A 19,008-nucleotide genomic window follows, 5' to 3' on the forward strand; every position below is an offset into this window, starting at 1 on the left:
AAACGGTGTTGGATCTAGCCCTGATCTCTTGACTGGGTGAGAGTACTCTGCTTAATTCAGAGACTCTGTCCATCACCACCCCTTGTTGTAAATAATTTTGTCCACCCTAAGCGTGGAAGGGTATACTCAGATGTGAGTCCCTTGCTCATTGCACCATCAGGATTCAAGCAAGCCGGGCCGAAGACGCCTGAAATGGCAGAAACCGGTCCCCGGAAGCTTGTTTCCTTCCCAGTGTAAGAGTTGGCTTTTGTAGTCTGGTCTGCCCTGTTCCCATGATGCACTGGGCCAGGGACAGACTAATTTGCATACAGCCAGGTTCTGAAACTGGGATGGTGCAATGAGCTAAAAAACGGTGTTGGATCTAGCCCTGATCTCTTGACTGGGTGAGAGTACTCTGCTTAATTCAGAGACTCTGTCCATCACCACCCCTTGTTGTAAATAATTTTGTCCACCCTAAGCGTGGAAGGGTATACTCAGATGTGAGTCCCTTTCTCATTGCACCATCAGGATTCAAGCAAGCCGGGCCGAAGACGCCTGAAATGGCAGAAACCGGTCCCCGGAAGCTTGTTTCCTTCCCAGTGTAAGAGTTGGCTTTTGTAGTCTGGTCTGCCCTGTTCCCATGATGCACTGGGCCAGGGACAGACTAATTTGCATACAGCCAGGTTCTGAAACTGGGATGGTGCAATGAGCTAAAAAACGGTGTTGGATCTAGCCCTGATCTCTTGACTGGGTGAGAGTACTCTGCTTAATTCAGAGACTCTGTCCATCACCACCCCTTGTTGTAAATAATTTTGTCCACCCTAAGCGTGGAAGGGTATACTCAGATGTGAGTCCCTTGCTCATTGCACCATCAGGATTCAAGCAAGCCGGGCCGAAGACGCCTGAAATGGCAGAAACCGGTCCCCGGAAGCTTGTTTCCTTCCCAGTGTAAGAGTTGGCTTTTGTAGTCTGGTCTGCCCTGTTCCCATGATGCACTGGGCCAGGGACAGACTAATTTGCATACAGCCAGGTTCTGAAACTGGGATGGTGCAATGAGCTAAAAAACGGTGTTGGATCTAGCCCTGATCTCTTGACTGGGTGAGAGTACTCTGCTTAATTCAGAGACTCTGTCCATCACCACCCCTTGTTGTAAATAATTTCACCAGTGACCGTCTTCCATTTTGTAAGAATCTTTACCCAAAACGCTATGCATGTATGCAGTATTTCCATAGCACAAACCTAGCCAAAAGACACCACTCGTATTGGGTATCTGAGACACAGGAAATGCAGTGGAAACAGAGGGGATGCAAGCACATCTTATTATGCACACACAGAGCCTCCCCCCCCACACACAGAGCCCCCCCACACACAGAGCCCCCCCCCACACACAGAGCCCCCCACACACACACAGAGCCCCCCCACACAGAGCCCCCCCCCCACACACACACACACAGAGTCCCCCCCACACACACAAAGTCCCCCCCACACACACAAAGCCCCCCCCACACACACAGAGCCCCCCCACACACACAGAGCCCCCCCCCACACACACAGAGTCCCCCCCACACACACAGCCCCCCCACACACACACAGAGCCCCACACACACACACACACAGAGCCCCACACACACACACACACACACAGAGCCCCACACACACACACAGAGCCCCACACACACACACACAGAGCCCCCCCCACACACACAGAGCCCCACACACACACACAGAGCCCCCCCCACACACACAGAGCCCCCCCACACACACAGAGCCCGCCCACACACACACAGAGCCCGCCCACACACACACAGAGCCCCCCCCACACACAGAGCCCCCCCCCACACACACAGAGCCCCCCCCCACACACACACACAGAGCCCCCCCCCCCACACACACACACACACAGAGCCCCCCCACACACACACAGAGCCCCCCCACACACACACAGAGCCCCCCACACACAGAGCCCCCCCACACACACACAGATCCCCCCCACACACACAGCCCCCCACACACACAGCCCCCCCACACACACAGCCCCCCCACACACACAGAGCCCCCCCCACACACACAGAGCCCCCCACACACACACAGAGCCCCCCACACACACACAGAGCCCCCCACACACACACAGAGCCCCCCCCACACACAGAGCCACACACAGAGCCCCCCACACACACACAGAGCCCCCCACACACACACAGAGCCCCCCACACACACACAGAGCCCCCACACACACACACACACAGAGCCCCCACACACACAGACCCGCCACACACACACACACAGAGCCCCCCACACACACACACAGAGCCCCCCCACACACACAGAGCCCCCCCACACACACAGAGCCCCCCCACACACACAGAGCCCCCCCACACACACAGAGCCCCCCCACACACACAGAGCCCCCCCACACACACAGAGCCCCCCACACACACAGAGCCCCCCCACACACACAGAGCCCCCCCACACACACAGAGCCCCCCCACACACACAGAGCCCCCCACACACACAGAGCCCCCCACACACACAGAGCCCCCCACACACACAGAGCCCCCCACACACACACAGAGCCCCCCACACACACACAGAGCCCCCCCCACACACACACACACAGAGCCCCCACACACACACACAGACCCGCCACACACACACACACACAGAGCCCCCACACACACACACAGAGCCCCCCAACACACACACAGAGCCCCCACACACACAGAGCCCCCACACACACACACAGAGCCCCCCCACACACACACAGCCCCCCCACACACACAGAGCCCCCCCCACACACACAGCCCCCCCACACACACAGAGCCCCCCACACACACAGAGCCCCCCACACACACAGAGCCCCCCCCACACACACACAGAGCCCCCCACACACAGAGCCCCCCACACACACAGAGCCCCCCACACACACAGAGCCCCCCACACACACAGAGCCCCCCACACACACAGAGCCCCCCCCCACACACACACAGAGCCCCCCCACACACACACAGAGCCCCCCCCACACACACACAGAGCCCCCACACACACAGAGCCCCCACACACACAGAGCCCCCACACACACAGAGCCCCCCCACACACACAGAGCCCCCACACACACAGAGCCCCCCCCACACACACAGAGCCCCCCCCACACACAGAGCCCCCCACACACACAGAGCCCCCCACACACACAGAGCCCCCCACACACACAGAGCCCCCCCACACACACACACATCCCCCCACACACAGCCCCCCACACACACACAGCCCCCCACACACACACAGCCCCCCACACACACACAGCCCCCCACACACACACAGCCCCCCACACACACACAGCCCCCCACACACACACAGCCCCCCACACACACACAGCCCCCCACACACACACAGCCCCCCACACACACACAGAGCCCCACACACACACACAGAGCCCCACCCCACACACACAGAGCCCCACACATACACACAGAGCCCCCCCACACACACACAGAGAGCCCCCCCACACACAGAGCCCCCCACACACAGAGCCCCCCACACACAGAGCCCCCCACACACAGAGCCCCCCACACACAGAGCCCCCCACACACAGAGCCCCCCACACACAGAGCCCCCCACACACAGAGCCCCCCACACACAGAGCCCCCCACACACAGAGCCCCCCACACACAGAGCCCCCACACACAGAGCCCCACACACCCACACAGAGCCCCCCCCCACACACACACACCCACACAGAGCCCCACACAGAGCCTCACACAGAGCCCCACACACAGAGCCCCACACACAGAGCCCCACACACCCACACAGAGCCCCCCCCCACACACACACACACCCACACAGAGCCCCACACACACACACACAGAGCCCCACACACACACACAGAGCCCCACACACCCACACAGAGCCCCACACACCCACACAGAGCCCCACACACCCACACAGAGCCCCACACAGAGCCCCACACAGAGCCCCACACAGAGCCCCACACACACACACAGAGCCCCCCCCCACACACAGAGCCCCCACACAGAGCCCCACACACCCACACAGAGCCCCACACACACCCACACAGAGCCCCACACACACACACACACACAGAGCCACACACACCCACACAGAGCCCCACCCACACAGAGCCCCACACACACACAGAGCCCCACACACACACAGAGCCCCACACACACACAGAGCCCCACACACACACAGAGCCCCCCACACACACAGAGCCCCCCACACACACAGAGCCCCCCACACACACAGAGCCCCACACACACACAGAGCCCCACACACACACAGAGCCCCACACACACACAGAGCCCCACACACACACACAGAGCCCCACACACACACACAGAGCCCCACACACACACAGAGCCCCACACACACACACAGCCCCACACACACACACAGAGCCCCACACACACACACACAGCCCCACACACACACAGAGCCCCACACACAGAGCCCCACACAGAGCCCCCCCACACACACAGAGCCCCACACACCCACAGAGCCCCACACACCCACACAGAGCCCCACACACCCACAGAGCCCCACACACCCACACAGAGCCCCACACACCCACACAGAGCCCCACACACCCACACAGAGCCCCACACACCCACACAGAGCCCCACACACCCACACAGAGACCCACACACAGAGCCACACACACACACAGAGCCACACACACACACAGAGCCCCACACACACACAGAGCCCCACACACACACAGAGCCCCACACACACACAGAGCCCCACACACACACAGAGCCCCACACACACACAGAGCCCCCCACACACACACAGAGCCCCCCACACACACACAGAGCCCCCCACACACACACAGAGCCCCCCACACACACACAGAGCCCCCCACACACACACAGAGCCCCACACACACACACAGAGCCCCACACACACAGAGCCCCACACACAGAGCCCCCCACACACACACAGAGCCCCCCACACACACACAGAGCCCCCCACACACACACAGAGCCCCCCACACACAGAGCCCCCCACACACAGGGCCCCACACACACAGAGCCCCACACACACAGAGCCCCACACACACAGAGCCCCACACACACAGAGCCCCACACACAGAGCCCCCCACACACAGAGCCCCCCACACACAGAGCCCCACACACACAGAGCCCCACACACACAGAGCCCCACACACACAGAGCCCCACACACACAGAGCCCCACACACACAGAGCCCCACACACACAGAGCCCCACACACACAGAGCCCCACACACATACAGAGCCCCACACACATACAGAGCCCCACACACATACAGAGCCCCACACACACACACAGAGCCCCACACACACACACAGAGCCCCACACACACACACAGAGCCCCACACACACACACACAGAGCCCCACACACACACACACAGAGCCCCACACACAGAGCCCCACACACACACACAGAGCCCCACACACACACACAGAGCCCCACACACACACAGAGCCCCCCACACACACAGAGCCCCACACAGAGCCCCACACACACACAGAGCCCCCCACACAGCCACACAGCCCCACACACACAGAGCCCCCCACACACACAGAGCCCCACACACACACAGAGCCCCACACACCCACACAGAGCCCCACACACCCACACGGAGCCCCACACAGAGCCCCACACAGAGCCCCACACACACACACAGAGCCCCCCCCCACACACAGAGCCCCACACAGAGCCCCACACACACACACAGAGCCCCCCCCCACACACAGAGCCCCCACACAGAGCCCCACACACCCACACAGAGCCCCACACACACCCACACAGAGCCACACACACACACACACACACACAGAGCCCCACACACCCACACAGAGCCCCACCCACACACAGAGCCCCACACACACACAGAGCCCCACACACACACAGAGCCCCACACACACACAGAGCCCCACACACACACAGAGCCCCACACACACACAGAGCCCCACACACACACAGAGCCCCACACACACACAGAGCCCCACACACACACAGAGCCCCACACACACACAGAGCCCCCCACACACAGAGCCCCCCACACACACAGAGCCCCCCACACACACAGAGCCCCCCACACACACAGAGCCCCACACACACACAGAGCCCCACACACACACACAGAGCCCCCCACACACACAGAGCCCCACACACACACAGAGCCCCCCACACACACAGAGCCCCACACACACACAGAGCCCCACACACACACAGAGCCCCACACACACACAGAGCCCCACACACACACAGAGCCCCACACACACACACAGAGCCCCACACACACACACAGAGCCCCACACACACACACAGAGCCCCACACACACACACAGAGCCCCACACACACACACAGAGCCCCACACACACACAGAGCCCCACACACACACACAGAGCCCCACACACACACACAGCCCCACACACACACACAGCCCCACACACACACAGAGCCCCACACACACACACAGCCCCACACACACACAGAGCCCCACACACACACACAGCCCCACACACACACAGAGCCCCACACACACACAGAGCCCCACACACAGAGCCCCACAGAGCCCCACAAACACAGAGCCCCCCCACACACACACAGAGCCCCACACAGAGCCCCCCCACACACACAGAGCCCCACACACCCACACAGAGCCCCACACACCCACACAGAGCCCCACACACCCACACAGAGCCCCACACACCCACACAGAGCCCCACACACCCACACAGAGCCCCACACACCCACACAGAGCCCCACACACCCACACAGAGCCCCACACACCCACACAGAGACCCACACACACAGAGCCCCACCACACACAGAGCCCCCCCACACACACACAGCCCCACACACACACACAGACAGAGCCCCACACACATACAGAGCCCCACACACACACACAGAGCCCCCCACACACACACAGAGCCCCCCACACACACACAGAGCCCCACACACACACACAGAGCCCCACACACACACACAGAGCCCCACACACACACACAGAGCCCCACACACACACACAGAGCCCCACACACACACAGAGCCCCCCACACACACAGAGCCCCCCACACACACAGAGCCCCACACACACACAGAGCCCCACACACACACAGAGCCCCACACACAGCCACACAGCCCCACACACACAGAGCCCCACACACACACAGAGCCCCACACACACACAGAGCCCCACACACACACAGAGCCCCACACACACACAGAGCCCCACACACACAGAGCCCCACACACACACAGAGCCCCACACACACACAGAGCCCCACACACACACAGAGCCCCACACACACAGAGCCCCACACACACAGAGCCCCACACACACAGAGCCCCACACACACAGAGCCCCACACACACAGAGCCTCACACACACAGAGCCCCACACACACAGAGCCCCACACACACAGAGCCCCACACACACAGAGCCCCACACACACAGAGCCCCACACACACAGAGCCCCACACACACAGAGCCCCACACACACAGAGCCCCACACACACAGAGCCCCACACACACAGAGCCCCACACACACAGAGCCCCACACACACACAGAGCCCCCCCCCACACACGTGTGGCTTAAAATGAAATGCAAATACTGTGTTGTTAAAACTGTGAACAATAATGTACGTGTTTTTTGGACAATGTAAGTGTTTATAATAAAACTAAATTACAAAACATGCTGATTTTATGAAGACCTCGTACCTGCAGTCAATGGGAACAAGGTGTGGTTTTTGGGCCTAGTGTGTATGAGTGCTTTAATGCAGGTTTCACCTTTTATGAGTGTCAATATGTAGCCAGGGGTCCACGTAAAACGAGTAATTTTAGTTTAGGGACTGAATGTTCTTGTAAGAACCCCCGATCACGGGGTCCTCACTCCAGACCTCAGTGTTCTCACTCCAGGCCTGGGGATACTCACATCAGACGTCAGTATCCTTAGACTGAACCCTCACAACCTCACCCACAGCCCGAATGCCCCACTTCCAGCAGGTGGAAGGCCTCATATAAATACGAAATCAGAGTTCTCTCACTCAGGTGACCTCTGCAGAGAGGCGACGGAGTGAACCAGAGCAGTCATTCACATCTGCAAGCACGTGTAACTGACAAGCTAGATAGATAAATAGCTGCCCTTTAAAAACACTGCTCGCAAACTCACAACTACAGCAAACACAACTAGAACAGCGCATCTGCTTTGCTTTTCCAAAGATGCTGCCCTGGTGCAGTCACAAAAGCATCTTTAAGATCGCAAGGCCAATGAAACAGGCAGTTAAGTACCAACATCTCTAGACTCACTCACTGGCACTTTCAGGTGTTTGAATGCAGCCTGTCTGCCTCTTGGGTGCCAAACCCGCATCATACACATGCAAAGTTTCCCCATCCCTCCTCCCAGAACTGCTTCTTACCAACTTCTATTAAATTATTAAATATACCTGCAAAACAACCGCAGCTGCAAGTGAAGAAAGTTTACATCACAAAAACTCCCTTCAGCACCAGACTGCCCTGCCCCGTTACCTCTAAGCCGCTGGAGCAGGAAGGGGCCGTAAGAAACCGGACAACAAAACTTACCTGGAGTGGCAGCGGGGCTGTTCCTGAAAGTTGTGGGAACCGTGGGGCACCGCCCCCTTAAGCACCACCAAATGGGCTCCTCGAGTGGCCACCAGGGCCGCAGATGCTGCTTGCAAATCAGGCGAGCGCGGTCCGGCGTCCGAGAGGATTATATGTTGTGCGGACTATAATGCTAGACGTACACTCCCTGGAACCATAAAACTTATTTTATGGCCACCACGTGACGTTTTATAGCTCAGCCTATCTGTCCGCAGTGTGTCCGAGCAGTGTGTCCTTTGCTGTGCCTTTGTATGAACTTTGCACAAACTCTTTAGAAAGTGGCTCTTTTACTGCCCACTATCACTCTAACCCAGCTCGTGCACGACCCTTCACCTGACCTCAGACTTGCTAATCTGGGCTGAGTTACTTTCTTTCCTCTTTAGGGAGGCGGCCTCGTGTAGGGCCTGAGAAATATACCGGTAAGAGCTTGGCACGGATAAAATGTCCTATTTAAGAATTGTCCGTGCAACCTACAGACCAACACCGCTCCTTTTATCATTGTCAGAAGTTTGACAGGTCGAGTTCCCACACCATAACCTGCGGGTTTTGCACATATAACATTCAGCAGATGGCGCGGTACACATTCAATCCCGTGGTTTTTTGGTTCCAGACAGATCTGTAGCACGCACTTGAACTCATGGAGCTATCCTCAGCAGATTCGCTAATTCGGTTTAGGAGTAGATAATCCCTGCGTGCCCCTCACCTCTAATTGAAATGACACGGCCAGATTATGAGATTAGCGCTGTCTGATAAATTGGATGCAACTGACCTAGTGAGGGGTTGAGGCCTGGGCTGGCCCTTGAGACCATGCCAGGGGACCGAAAGGCTTATACATATGCTCTAAATTAAACACATCCGGCGAATACTTCGCTATTCTAAATTAAAGGGGAAAAAATTGAGTAGGAAGAACAGTCTTTGAATAATCTCCTTACCAGGAGAAATTAATTTAACCTGCCCTACCACATCCATTGTACATTGATGAAAATGTTGCTTTTCACGCTGCAGACGCAGTGTATTATCTTGGGCGTTAGCTCCTTGGAGCAGGGTTAAAATGGCCTGGGGGATTCCAGTCACGGTCAGGCCAGCCCCCCCCCCGCCTCAACATCGCAGGGCCCACCCGAGGCATTCATGCTCACCGGCTACAAGCAGCATCTTGAAGGAGAACACGCTGTGTCCTGGTATTTGAAGCGACAAACCGGTGCGTTTTCTGAGCCGAGAAGCCGGTTCCTTTCAATCGAACCAATAAACCCAAGGCACCTGGAAACAATGATGTGTCACTTGTAAGCAGCCGGACCGGAAACGTAAAATCAACCACGCAGGGCCGGAGGCTGATGTCGCGCAAGGGCTCTGGGGTATGGTGGGGTCACGGCGTTCCGCCCTGCTCTGAAAGCAGCCCTTAGTCTGCAGCCTACTGGGAAATGTCAGGTGGCAGTATGGCCGGTCCGGCCCTCATTGTGAGAGGAAAGCAAGGGCTGGAGAGGAAGGCACACACACTTAAAAGGAGAACAAACCCCACCCTCGAAAAAAAATCCTCCTTTTTTAGAGCAATACATTAATCAATTCAAAACGTTTCTGCATTCCTTCGAGCAGAATTCTTGGATAGACCCACTTTAATTACAGAGCACGTTAAAACCGCCACCCAAACACGTAGCGCCCCGCCCCCCTCCATACCTATTAGCCAATTCACCTCCATGTCTCCGTTGTCGGTGGGTGGCGTGGAGACAGCCAGCAGAGGGTGGTAAGGCGGTGGGCACCGCAGGTTCTGGCATGTAATAGCAGGGAAGGAAAGAGGACATGCGAACCAGGAAACAAGAAAAAAAATGGCTGCCGCAAAGCTCCGACATTTTTGCGATTCGGGGCGTGTTTTTTATTGAGTGATGGATGACGTCACAGATAGAAAGAACGCAAAAAACACCCCGAATCGCAAAAAGACGAGGCTTAAAGGGAATGATGCCCCTCTCCTCCAATGGCTGGCCTCCGTTTAGGAAGCCAGCCAATGGAGAAGAGGGGCGGGTTAATGCCCCACTCTAGGAGACATTAATTCTCTGACCGAGACTGCGCAAGCGCAGGCTACGGTCCTCGACCTAAAAATGTACTGCTGCACGGCTTTGCGCTCCAGCCCTGGCACAGGAGGGCACTCCTTTGTTTAGTAGATGAGCACGTGCGAGTAGAAAAAATGCTGTCACTCAAAGTACAATAGAGCCAATGGCTCATGTATGTTGACCCATTGGCCCATGCTCTATGTTGCCGAGGGAGGAAGCAAAATGTAAATGACATTTAAAACAGACCAATGGATGAAGGGTGACCCTCAAGCCCATCTAGGTATGTATATGCGCGTATTTTGTTTTAATTATTAATTATTCTGACTGCAGAGTGCTGGCAAGACTAATAAGCAGACTCTAGCCAGGGATAAAAATCGAGTTAAGAGTGGTAGGGCGCAGGAGCCGAGCATCAGATCTTAGCTTCCTGGTACTGTGAATCATAACAGTAGATGAATGGAAGCAGCTGCATCGCAGCAATAAAATATGCATCATTTAGTTGCAATGATACACAAATCTGTAAAAATCGAGCAGAATGTCATAACACCTAGTGGGCGCTCCGACGGCACATGTAATACTGCTGCATTTGAAGGATGCTATACCTTAAGTTGTATATTAGTGACATACATTAGCGGTCTCAGCTGAGAGGCCAAGGAATGTGTGAACATGGATGCTCACTCCGCCCCTCACCACAAGTTGGTACAATACATTCTGGTGTGTGCCCTCACCATCTGTGCCATGACTAGTATGTAACAGACTTTTATTAACACCCGTAACATATGTTTCAAGGTCTATCTGGTGCTGAATGTGTGAACTTCAAAATACTTTCTCTCTCATGTCCCCATCATATTACTAGGACAGAAAACAGGAGCTGCTGATGTTTCCTGCTTATCACGAGCCCGTGTTCAGAACCACATGTGACACACCGGTGATCAAAAATATCTTCAGAGGGAGAAGGCATTTACAGGGTCCCGCAAGATACGATGCTGGGTCTCCAATTCTGTGGTCAATGAAGCGCTTCGACGCCTCGTCAGGGGTAGTAAGCGCTACATAAATGCAATTACAATACAATGTTCCAATACAAAGGTCTGCGGCCTTGTCGCACAGAATTTTCAACGTACCCCTCCTCTTAGGTTAATGCAAATTACTACGGTTGTATTGTCTCCTGGTATCCAAGTGCGAGTCACTGCCTCCAATCAATTGTAGGGAATCCACCTCCAGGTCCAAAATGTTTAGTAAGAGCGGTTCTCCTGAGGAATCCAGAGGCTTTTTGCCCAGATGGTCTCTGTACCCCCAAAAGAGCGGCATCAGTCTGGATTATTAGTGAGATCAACAAGGTCTGAATTGGTGGAGAAGTGTGGCTCAATGGTTAGAGCGGCAGACCCTGATGCAGAGGTCTAGCCCGGGACCAGGGTTCAATTCCCCGCCTCGGCGGGTCTTGGGCTCAAAAATTCCACGGACCTGATAATTCTCGCCTCGGTGCCTATTCCAATCATGGAGTCCCACTCTGCAACTCTGGGCAATAGCTTGCTTAATCTCCACAACGGCCCCCACAACGCTAAGGATGCCTGGCCTCCACCTTGGGGGTGCCCAGGAGTGGACACCTCACAGGGAAAGCCAGGATGGGTTCCACAGCGGTATTCGTACAAGCGCCTTGAGACCCTTGCGGGTGAGTAGTGCGCTATACAAGTATCAATTTTTTACAGGGCGATTGCAGCACTTCTCCTAGAGCCATCAGATTGAACAGAGACACACTGGGCCTGGTATCTAATGCAGGGGCCTGGAGTTGGGACACAGACTAGAAGTTGCTCAATTACTAAATGCAAGTCTGTGGCTATTATGAAGGCCTTTACAACAAGGGGTGGTGAGGGACAGAGTCTCTGAATTGAGCAGAATACTCTCACCCAGTCAAGAGATCAGGGCTAGATCCAACACCGTTTTTTAGCTCACTGCACCATCCCAGTTTCAGAACCTGGCTGTATGAAGGCCTTTCAGAAGTTTTCGTGGTGCCTGAACACAAATTAAATTTGTTATACTTGCCAGGATTTGAACCCGGCTCTCTGGCTCCATAAAGTTCTGATTATAACGCTAAAGGCTCACACCTGTTGCTCCTGAAGACCAACAGGTGTGTTTCTTGTTTTAACCTTAAAGGAAGGGAGTTCCAAAGTCTTGTCCTACCGACCATAAAAACTTCTTGCACCCCAGGCGCATTTTTTAAAGCTCAGAATTATTAGGTTATGTGTAATAAAGCTGGTACACTGGTAGCAATTGGTGAAAGATGGTTTATTCAGCAAGCAAGAGTAAGCAGCTACGAAAGTATGTCCTACCCACACAGAGCTGACAGCAACTGACACCAAGGAATCAGGTGTAGACCAAGGCTCTAGAATCAAGAACACGATGACACGGAGGTCATTCTTGGTGAGAGAGAATGTGATGATGCATATAATATGGTGACACTCGGGTAAGATCATTGCATTATGGGAGTGGGATGAGCAAAGATTGCGGGCAGGTATATAAGGCTGAAGATTACGTTTAAAGAATCCCGGCCCTGTATCATGCGTGGCCTTAAAAGCAATACAAAGAGCCTTAAACTTATTCCGCCTCCTCACTGGCAACCAGTGTAGTTCCTTAAGCACTGGTGAAACTGATTTGTGTCTTGGAATGTTCAGCAGAAGACACGCCGCCGCATTTTGCACAACCTGTAATTTGGATAGGCACTTTTTCCGCAGGTTCATGAATAGGCCATTACAGTAATCGTCTCTTGATAACACCAGAGCCACAACCATTAGCTTCCGTAGCTCAACCGGAGTGAATAGAAGAGTCCTTCTCAGTACTCTTAGCCTGAAAAAGGAGAGGATGTGACCTGATTGACATGGCTTTCAAAGGAGAGCATGGAGTCAAATGTGAATCCCAGGTTTTTCACCTTATTCGAAGGTGTAGGTAGAGGGCCCAATTCTGCTGGCCACAAGGTAGGGCTCCAGAAATTAGAATGACCGCCAAAGAGGAGAACTTCAGTCTTACTGGAATTCAATTTCAAACAGTTGGCGGCCATCCAGTCCCCAACCTGACGCAGACAAGTGTGAAACTGTGCAGCAGTGTCTTCATGTGTGCCTGTCATTGAGACTACAATCTGGGTATCATCAGCATAGGAAATAGCCGAGAAACCCAGAGACCTAATTAGCCTTGCCAGTGGTGCCACATAGCTGTTAAAAAGGATTGGGCTTAATTAAGAGCCCTGTGGTACTCCGCACAGCAATGTAAAATTTGGTGATTTGAACTCTCCCAGAGCCACAAATTGTTCTCGATCGGATAAAAAAAAAAAAAAAAGATGCGAGTAACACCAACGCTTTCTCTTTAATACCGATCTCCTTCAGTACATCCAATAATTTTTGATGGTTCACCATATCAAATGCGGCAGAGAGGTCAAGCAGCACAAGTGCTGCATTGCCTCCTGCATCAACGGTTTTTCTAATCAATTTGGACACTGTAATTACTGCCAATTCGGTGCTATGATCAGGGGCGGCTCTAGGCTCATGGCGGCCCTGGGCAGGGAGCGTAGGTAGGGGGCCCGAGGCCGCCAAATCCATGCCAGGGGCCGCCACACAAATATGTATCTAAGGATATATGTTGGCGTGGCGGCCCCTGGGGTTTGGCGGCCCTGTGCAGGTGCACAGCTTGCACATGCCTAAGGCCGGCCCTGCTATGATGCTTCCTAAAACCAAACTGGGTTTCGTCCAGGAAGGCATGATTTTCAATAAATCCGGATATAGCACCATTCATGGCTTTCTCTACCATTTTAGCAGGCAGGAAGTCTGGAGATTATGCGATAGTGGTTAGGATCTGCCCCTTTCAGATTTGGCTTCTTTAGCAGTGGGAGAACCGATGCCAGAGAACTTTGATTAAAAATTTGAGACAACGGTGGGGCAAATAAATCAGGCAGAAGATGGAAGATCTTTGGGGGGACAAGGATCCATTGGGGCGACGCATTTGGTAGACTGCAAAGAGTAATGATCTCCTCTGTAGTCAATGAAGGAAAAGATAGCAGTTCCGGGGGGTCACAGAGGTGTAGGGGAACTGAGGGGGTTTCACTGGATGCACTGGGCGCAGCTGCCTTCCCGGGGGATGGTATGGCTCCTTGGGCATGGAGACTAGGGAAGCCACTATAGACTGCCTTGACCTCATTTTGCAAGAATGTAGCCAATGTGTTACAGAATGTCTGTTTTTTAGGCGATTCTTTTACTTTGGCACATTTTGCCAGCTTTTTTACTGTCGAGAAAAGTTCCTTTGACGAGTGTTTTGCAGTCAGAATAGCTGTGGTGAAGTAGCAAGTTATTTCCTCATGTGCCAATGTTTTATACTCAAACAGTGCTTGTTTGAAGACCGTCTGTCCTTCGGGTCGTAAGAGTATCTCCATTTCCTCTCCGTGCGGCGACATTCTTGTTTTTGTGATCTAAGGTGTTCTGAGTACCAGGGTTCACAGGGTCTTAGCCTATGACTGATCATAGTTTTAACTGGTAAAACCATTATCTATTGACCTCCAAAGCCAATCTCCGAAGGCAGTAGCTACCAAATTTAGAACGTCTGAAAAGTTAGATATGTTCAGAGATAGGGATATCAACAACCGGTCACACTGGCCAAATCACAAAATCTCCAAGTTCCTATAAGCAATAAATACCTCCATGTGTAATGTAACATGTGCTCATTTAAATAGCGCCAATGCCCTTGCGCCCAAGTTTGCGCTATATTTTTGTTTAAATCATTTTTATTAATTTTCGTTTGTTTGTTTGTGCACATTGGCCAATAAAACATAGTCAGCATGATACTCATGTAATAAAGAAATGAATTGCCAACGGTTAGACACGCTTGGACTGATTACAATATGGTGATAAAAACTCAGAATACATCAATTACATTCAAGTTTACAACAGTGCCTTAAGCAAAAGCGGGGTTTCGCTGCCAAGATGTGGCCTTGGGTAATACGCAAAGAATATAATTAGCAGGGCATATAGGTAGGGCATCACTGATTAAACAGGCGGAGAAAAGGAGGAAAGAAAACAGTTTGCCAGTGACAGTGTACAGCTGAGTTGATAGCTTCATGACAATGAAAAATTCAGTACGCTGTAATTACAACAAAGCTTGCGGCAATGTCGCAGGAAAGACAGAGTGGTGCTGACAAGCCGCTGCATCAAGCAATGCGCGAGCAATGTAGGAGCAGTGCAGTTCAAACATAACCGGGGACATAAGGTACAACAAAATGAGGGTAATGAAAGCGAACAAAGGATAGGATAGAGTCGCGCAAGACCTGCCGCCATAGCTAAATTCGTTGGAGGACCTCAAACGCCCCTAAGACTCCACAGTAACGGAGTTCCACTGCAGAGGGGTAAAGGCAGAAAGTTTGCGCTATATAAAACTGTGAAAGAACATTTCAGTAGCAGCAATAGCATTTGGGGGCAGGTACAACGTAGGAATGAATGTATGGTCCATAGCATTTATTTATTGTAGTCGGTGTGGCCTGCATTTCATTCACAGTAGGAGTAGTTCCTCCAGTTATCGGATTCACTGTTTCGCAGTTAGTGTTTAACCCTTTGTATGCTGATGACAGAACCGCTCCGTCATCAGCTACGGTGGCGCTGTTCTGATGACGGTGCGGTTCCGTCATGGCCAGGCCACCGCGCCTGCATGGCGCGGATTCCGCCCCTGCGCTGGGCGTTCTATTGAGCGGGCGGGGCCATGACGGAATTGCTCCGTCATGAGCACAGCCCAACCGCGGCTGATGACGGAGCGGTTCCGTCACCAGCATGCGTCCGCCCCGCCCCCTTAGCACTGCGGCGGAATAGCCGCCGCAGTGAAGGGGTTAAAAATACTCACTTAATTTTCCAAATAATCTGATGTACTAAGGGGAAATGCATCTGCATGTTAAAGAAATACACTTTCTTGAATTTTGAAGGCAAGTTTATTGTATTCTAGCACGATGTTTGCTGAATGATTTACATCCCAAATATGTTCAAAGCTCGTACACGGGCTACTAGAGCCAGAGTCAACTTGACTTGGCTCTCTCCCTTAATTTCTTGGCACATCCACTTCTTTCCCCAGATGCTCCTGCTACGTTGTTATTTTCATATATACTTTTTTGTTGATTCGCTGTTGCAAGGTTTACACATCTGTGCAAGGGGAGAGGGGCTTTGACACTTCACTATGGCTAAAGCCAGGAGCTGACTCCTCACTGTTCACTAACATTTTCCACAACTTGAAATTGCAGGTTTTGCACTTAAAGGGCATGTTTTGCTGGGATTCCCGCAGCATTGCAATGTGTTTTTTTGCAGTCCATAAAAGGCTGAGAACCAGGTTAATGGTCGGTGACTCAATATGCCTAGCAGCCAGATAAGCTGTAATTTACATGAATAGGAAACGAGCATGGACTGCCTTTCCTAAAGCTTTGTATCTCCTGTTGAATCCAGCGGGTGAGAGCATTCTTCCAGCCAGCATGGGGCCTGCTATCAAACGACGTTTGCAAAACAAAGGCGCCCACGGCCAGGCCTCGGACGGTCAGCCCCACCTCTCGACTAACAAGCATTGGCATGGCCAATAGGTCTCGCCTTTGGGACCTTATAAGGATTTAGTTATGCAGCACAATATCCTTGGTGCAACAACATCAACTGTTGCATGGCTAAACACTTATAAGGTCCCAAAGGCGAGACCTATTGGCTATGCCAAAGCTTGTTAAATCTGGGATTTTGGTGCCACAAGAGTAAACAACTCATTTCATGATGGTTTTTATCTACATTGAAAAACTATGTCAAGACCCTGATAAACAGAACTATACGTGTGAAATGCACTTGTTTTCGCTTTGTTGTAAAAAAATAGTTTGGAGTGTTAATCGCCACAGATTTATACTGCGTAGTGTAGCGCTCGCAAGCATATTCAGTTCCTTGGTGCACATAGCCTTGACTGCAGCGCACAGACATCGTGCACTCCTGCACACACAAGACAAAAATAAGAGGGTACATTGATCCAACTAACTCCCCCACACACAAACTATGGAACACCCCATTCAAACTCATGCTCGATGCTTGCCTTCCCGTATTCCATGCATCAGACATTATAAACCTCATTACCCATCACAAGCTTGATGCCCTCTTCCTCACAGAAACACAATCCTTCCCCACATCCTCCAAAATCGTTCATAGTGTTGACTATGTAAACATGGTGAATGTCCTTCATGTGAAACTTTGATTCCTCAAACCCATTTTTTCTATCACCTTCCCTTATTTTTCTTTTTTGATATTCTCCCTCCCCCACTTTTCCCTTTACTAGTGTCAACCTGTACCCCCCCCCCCACCCCAGTCACTCTCCATTCTACCAGGAATATTCCCCCATCCCTTAACTCTTCCCCACCTCATGCTTATTTTGTTGCTTGCCAGTCTTAAATAGATGTCCCATAATTAATCATCATCTTTTTCCCTAGTTCGTCACCCGAGCCCCCCTTCATATTCCACAATATACTCCTGCCCAATTCTTCCTTATTTTGTTTCATAATGTTCACCAACTACTTTTCCTTATAGTTCGCTTCTCTGCTAGATTATCTTTCCCCTTACTCTATTTCTGTTATGGACTATTTCTAGAGTGCACGTTCACAGGGAGGTCTCTTGGCGCTAAAATCCAACTTGTTTCTTTTCTTGCTTTTTATCTGGGGCATTGTAGAAATGAAAAACAGACTAAGTCTTTAAAAAAACATTTGCCAAAGCTCCGTTTCAATTTAATAAAAATATAATTCACAGAGTTTTAAACTATTGAGGAATTTAAAAGAAATATTAGAATTTTTTAACACATTATGTGACGTATGGATTTTTTCAACAAAAGCAGTCAAAATATTTTTCAGCATTTTAATAATCAACCAAGACGGAGACCAATCAGCATGGGGGTGTTATTGATTTGGTGTTCGATTGCAAAGTGGTACATCCAAAGTAGACACGGGAGACTAAAGCCAAAGGGTTGTATGTTCTGAGGAGTGTTCGGTTTGCAAGGCAATGTTGATCTACGATCCAGTCACCTGGGCCAGAAAGACTGCACAGATGAAAATAAGAGATTGAACTTTCTAACTCGGATTCTCCATAATATATTCAAGTGCTTAAATGTATTAATAACAGCAGGGGGCCAGCATTTTTATTTGGAGCCCAGTGAATAAATTGCTAAAACCCAAAGTTCTCTGGTCTTGATTCCACCTCCCTACAATAGTGCGGTCTCTTTACTGCACTCTTGCGGGTTGTATCAATGGAAAAGAGCAGTGGCATAGCCTAGATATTGCTTCTTCCCAAGGAATTACCAATTAATTGCGGTCACCTTTGCATAGAAAGAT

The 19,008-nt window shown here is 52.3% G+C and overlaps 1 protein-coding gene across 1 annotated transcript in view; it reads right to left on the reverse strand.

Annotated features, from left to right (window-relative positions):
• GPA33 (glycoprotein A33) overlaps positions 1-19,008 on the reverse strand; it is a 154,726-nt gene that overhangs the window by 31,711 nt on the left and 104,007 nt on the right. The window lies entirely within an intron of this gene.

This window comes from Lissotriton helveticus, chromosome 8 (assembly GCF_964261635.1).
Source record: "Lissotriton helveticus chromosome 8, aLisHel1.1, whole genome shotgun sequence".
NCBI classification, from domain to species: domain Eukaryota; kingdom Metazoa; phylum Chordata; class Amphibia; order Caudata; family Salamandridae; genus Lissotriton; species Lissotriton helveticus.